Here is a 6,000-nt window from a genome sequence, read left to right on the forward strand (position 1 = left end):
GTACGTGCGGAAAAAATATAATAATGAGCTGAGGGTTTGAGTTCCTGAGACATTATGAGCCTTAACTTCTTAAGTAGCCCTTGATGTAAGAATAAATGCAAGATAGGAATCTGCTTTCGTTTTCACGGGTAACCTATTGTAGAGTGTAGAGAAAATGGGCGTGTATGAACTAGGAAAAGGAAGACAGTTCCTGGCGATTAGCAATTTACAGCTACTCAGTGAAGCTTCTGGAATTTTTTTTTCTTGAGTCACGACGATGAATCAAATTATGTGTCATTATGTCACTAGAAAGTTGGATCATTCCGGAGTTATTGAATATAATAAGTTTTGAGCATCTCGATAAATGCAGTAGGATCTCGATTATCCGAGCTAATGTGGACCGGACCTACCTCGGATACAACTAACCTTGCACAATTTTGAGGTTACATAATATGAATAAAGGTATAAATTGCGCAGAAACTATATTTTCACGCTTTTCAATGCAATAAAATAAAATGCAGTATATCAAGTATTTAAAATTACAGTATATAAATGTTATAAATATCGCTACACACATGCATCAGATATATTGGAACATGTGTATAGCGGCCCAAATGAATTTACAGTTTACAACATTTCCAAGATTTACTTTGCATACCTTGCTTCGAAAAGTAGCCTTTCAGTCATTTCTGTCATCGATTCATGTCTTAAATGCCTCATGGTGGTCGTGAGTATTAACAGATTTAAGTTGTTTGTGTGGTAGAGGGGTCTTCTTTATTCATTTACTTCATCGACCTCACCTTGTCAGAAAAAATAAATCCTTATCGCGCTCTCGGCTAAACCAAACTTGTAAGATCCTATATGTATAGCATCTTGTATCATGTAGTACCATCCCATCTGTAACTTCTGCAGAAGATGCAACTGACCTGATTAGTGGCATTGTTCCCTCCCTAGGGGCGGTATCGTCCATTGTTTGAGCCCGTGAAGCTCTCGTTCGTGCTGCAATAATCTGTGAACAAGTTTGTAGCGACAAAAAAGGATTTTACAGCACCTAATTCCTTTAAAATCAATTCAAGAAAAAGCTCTCCGTATTTCAATGCTCTGAGGTTCATTACAATTAAAATATGTCAGAAAGGATTCTCACATATTGAAAAAACTACACAGTATGCCGAAAAAAACTTGATAAAAACTTTCATTTCTCCATATTAGCATAGCACTTGTGTTTTATGTGTAAATACATACCGGCTGGATAATATCGACCGCCCAATAATTACACACGCGATTCTGCGATTCCTTGTGAAAACTAATATAGAAAAGTGTTCTTTGTTTTATGCTATAGGATCGGACGAATAATTACGGATTCTTAAAGTTTTGAATTGTTGTGACGTGTCATTTTTGTAACGGCCAGTTACACCAAACAGTGCGCCAAACACCCAACGGAAGTGAATCTTTTCCGCAGAAGAGGGTTGCAGACCTTTTCAAAATGAACTAAAATGTTAAATGCCGTTAGAAGGGAAGGACGGCCTTCTTCTTCTTCTTCCACGATTGGCGCTTTTTCTCTCCATGTTTCCTGATGTTATAACCTTGTTATTACGTGTTAGCTTCGCCCACTATATTAGCAAATTTATCATCATATTCGTATATGAGATCTATTTGAAAATTTGTTTTCTTAAAATCAGTACTTTTTGACAAAATGTGGAAATTTGCTCCTCTTCCTTGTTAAGTGATTTTTTTAAGGAAAGGTGCATGCAATGCATAGTGTTTGATACGAGATCGTTTTTTTTTAAGTCGTTTTAATCAGGTCACATGTTGCTATATTTTTTGCATAATTTTAAAATATCACCTAAGCTGTTACGAATAAAAAACTTCAATGAAGAATGTAAAAATTGTAGTTTGACAAACTGGTGGGAACAGCAAAATAATGAGAAAAGAATTCAAAATCAGAAAAGTTTAATCTAACTAGTTATTTTATGAATATATATATATATATTCGATATAATTAATAGTGTAAGAATTTTTCTATCGATCGCGCGCGCGCGAATCACATTTTTATACTAAATCTTTAAGATTTTTAATTTCCTTGTGACTGCAATTGGTTTTTATCACGCTAAAATTTTGTCTGTTCTGAAATCTCCGTTGACTTGATAAATTAACTTTCTATTCTTACAAGAAATATTTTGACCTCGAAATTCGTTTCAGTCTACATGATTCGCTCAGAACTTGGTCATTTTTTCAGATGAAGTTTCATGCAGTAGTGGTTGCTTCAGGCTCCTGTTAGCAGAGACGTACTTAAGGTTCTCGCCGATTTAAAAACTTCAATTTTTTTTATATTTTCATCAGCAGGATCAACGCAATTACTTGATATTCCATAGAATGGCTCTGTTCGTTATGATGAATATATCAGGGCTGAACAAATCTCCAAAAATTAACATGCCTCGTCAGGCATGGGACTAAAAATATTAGATGCCCGAAAACTATTATCGCTGGATTCACTTAAAAAAATAAAATAAAAACAAATTGATTTATTTACATAAAAAAAATATCGAAAGTGATAGAATTTTTTTACAATACTGGTAATCGGAATTTTGAAAGAAATACAAAAATTTAAAAGGAATGTGAAACAATTAAATACATAAAATAAGTTGAACCACTAATTGTAGTTTTCCGTTCTGTTAGCGTCTTAAGAGAAGTCACCACAATACAATTCGCCTGACAAGTTTTTAGTTTTTTTTCTTTTGTCTATTATAAGTTTTTTCTTTTTTCCAATTGTAAATGCGTTTTTAGTGCATATTTTGAGTATTTTTTGCGTCTTTTTTGGCTGCCTAATTTCACAGTTTTTATTGCCCAGACCAGTGGTGCGGAAACCGTGGTTCGGGATCCCCCGAACAAGGGAAATGACATGTGAAGGTTTACTCTACCCATGTTACTCTATGGAATTTATTTTACTAAAATGTTCGTGCTATTGAAACGTGTGTTTCAATAGGGATACATATTGGCGTTTCAGGCAGAACTTGGATAGCAAAATAAGGTATCCAAACAGCTGATAAATAAAAGGACCTTTGTACATTCGTGTTTCTCGTATGGGGTGGACGATATCAAGTCAGTACTTTTACAGGGTGACTTCGAGAGAATCAACTGATTTCAAAATTGTATATTTCTTAAAAGTGAAAAACGCAGAATAGAATGATAAGTTATATATGAATATACGGAGGTAAATGTGTCTACGTTTTATGATTGATGACTACAATTTTTGCTGATGATCGATTTTAAATGTAGAATCATTTTGAAATGGGATGATTCTTTCTTAATCACACTGTATATGAAAATCAAGGACCATACACCTCACTACATTTCCATCTTGCATAAGGGACGCTAAGTACATCAAAAAGAGAAAGTAAATATGGAATGGGATATTAAAACAATTAATATCTTTGGAAGTCAATATATCACCTAATTAAAATCGAAACTAGAGTTCCGAAAAGTGCTTTCGGGACGGGATATTTTCTGGCAAAAAATCGGAATGTCCCGTAAAACCGGGACATGTGATCATCCTATGCAAGGGTCACCGATAATTTCTTTTGATCAAACGGGAGTCCCGTTTCGAAAAGTTTGCGCACCACTGGTCTAAACTTGAGGGGACCCTACCATCCCCCCATGATTACAAAAGGATATCCGAACTGAAGTGTCTAAGCGCTCGCGATTACTACAGGTGTCCATTCTGCGAGCGCATGCGCATTAGAGGCAAATATATGTTCGAAAAATGGTACATTTAATCATGAACGGCGAGCAGCGAGTGTTGAGCAGTTGGTACGACGACGGAACAGAATCGAAGGTGAATGAAAGGTTCATGGTTCGGCTCTCATTCTCACGGCGTTATTTTTCTTCCCGATCTTACTTTACTTCTTCGGATGATTCTTTGGGTTTTCCATAAGAATACACGGGATGCTTGTTCAAGAAGTGGAGTGAACCACTGACTGATATTCAGATTACGGTATTTTACAAATAACAAATACAAATACAACGCCACAACAGGCAAACCGCCCAACGAGGTGGCTGACTTAAGAACATCATGGATCCCCGAGCCCCTACCTACTACTGCTACACCACACATGCACCCCCCCACCGCGGAACCCCCCCCCCCCAACGAATCGGTGAATGCGGGAATAGCGCTGGCAATAGCGTTGCGTTTGTGAAAAATTCATTTTTTTATATTTATTTTTGAGGAAAAATAATTTTACAATATAATCACAAAACCTCAAAAACTTTCATTTTAGTATGCGAAAACTAATACAACATGTGTGGGGCGGCTGGCTGATACGCGCCATTCCCCGCATCGTGACCCCATACACCTCCAGGAATATCGGCACGTTTAATAACAGCTTTGAGTACAAGTGAGGAAATAAATAAATGAATATAATCATTCAAAATATTAAGGATGTAAGGTAAATCGGAAATAAATGGCGTTATATGGGCGGGATTCGAACCGTGAACCTTTCGGTTGCCTTCGATTCTACGTCGCCGTACCAACTGCTCAACAGTTGCAGCTAGCCGTCCGTAATTAAATATACCACTTCTCGAACATCTATTTCTTTCTAATGCGCATGCTCCCTCAGAATAGACACCTACAGTAATCGCTAGACACGTCAGTTTCTCTCGGATATCCATTTATAAGTATGGTGGAGAGGATGGTAGGGCCCCAGGTCTCTAATTAGATCGACTCAAGCTCGATAGGGAAAGAACTTATCCTCTGTGCGTTTTTCAAAGGATCGATCCCGTGAACCTGCGGTAGCTTTATAGTTGAGCATCTTACCACTGTGCCAAATTATTAACGGCCTGGGGATGGATTCTATGTGGGAATCACAAGTATAGTCCTATATAAATCTGTTATGTGATTCTAAGAACGAAGTAAACAGAAACCTGATGACCGTCGACGCTAATAGAGCAGAACATAATTGACGGTTTGACTAATTTTCGCATTTTAATAGATCACTGTATGATTTTTGAATTTTTTTTATACAGTCGAATCCCGTTTTAACGAATACCGTTATAGAGAAAATCTCGTTTTGTCGAACACTTTTCTAATCCCCTCCCCGAGATAAGTTTACATAAGAAAAATGCTAAAACCTGGAAATCCTTCATAACGAAATTTCGTTATAATGAAGTGCGGTCTCTTGAAGTTCGTTACAACGGGATTCGACGGGATTCTTTTTTTTTAATTTCGACTTTTTTTCATGCAAATATATATGTCATCGCCAAAGTCCGAAGTGCGGCTAATTGGTGAAACGGCCGAGAGTTTTAGTCTAAGTCCGAATTGCAGAAATGATTCGGTCTTTGGCTGGCCAATTCGCTAAGTTGCTTGAGATCCCTGGCCAATGTCCGGAGTTCTGATGTAGACGGTTTGGTAGGTGCTATTTTTCATCGCCAACGTGCGATGCAGGGCTATGTATAGTAACTACATTGGATTAGCTCCATGTGACGAGACAAAAATAGAAATTTCAGAGAAAAAACTATTTACAAAATGTATATAGGCATGTTATATTGGTAGTTTTTCTGTCAAACTTTGAAGATAAAAAAAAATGATTACCACAGTCACTGCGATATGAGGGATTGCAATAGCTGACGTGGACAACTGTCACGGAAAAATACACCAAATGGCGACGACCCCGAATCATGCCCTTTATTGAGAATTTGGCCTGGGATCTCCAGTCACTTCGCGAATTAGCTGGCTAGCCAGAGTCCGAAATTCGGACATTGGCCTGGTCAACTTACAACGAAATTTGTGGATTCGCGAACTGGCCGATTCCTGTGTGCCTCTGGAAATATATAACCATATATATATTTATTTATTTATTTATTTAATTTTTGAAGTAGATCTAGTAATAATATTTAGTTACATTTTTGAAGCATGTATTATTTCAAGATACACACACACACATGCCTGATGGGGCATCTAAATTTTTGAAGATTTGTCCCACCCTGACACACACACGATATAATTACGAAATTGAAAATGCCGTTCAA

This window comes from Pholcus phalangioides, unplaced genomic scaffold (genome assembly GCF_987345545.1).
Source record: "Pholcus phalangioides strain wild (caught in Gottingen) unplaced genomic scaffold, Ppha-v1.0 ptg000009l_1, whole genome shotgun sequence".
NCBI lineage: Eukaryota > Metazoa > Arthropoda > Arachnida > Araneae > Pholcidae > Pholcus > Pholcus phalangioides.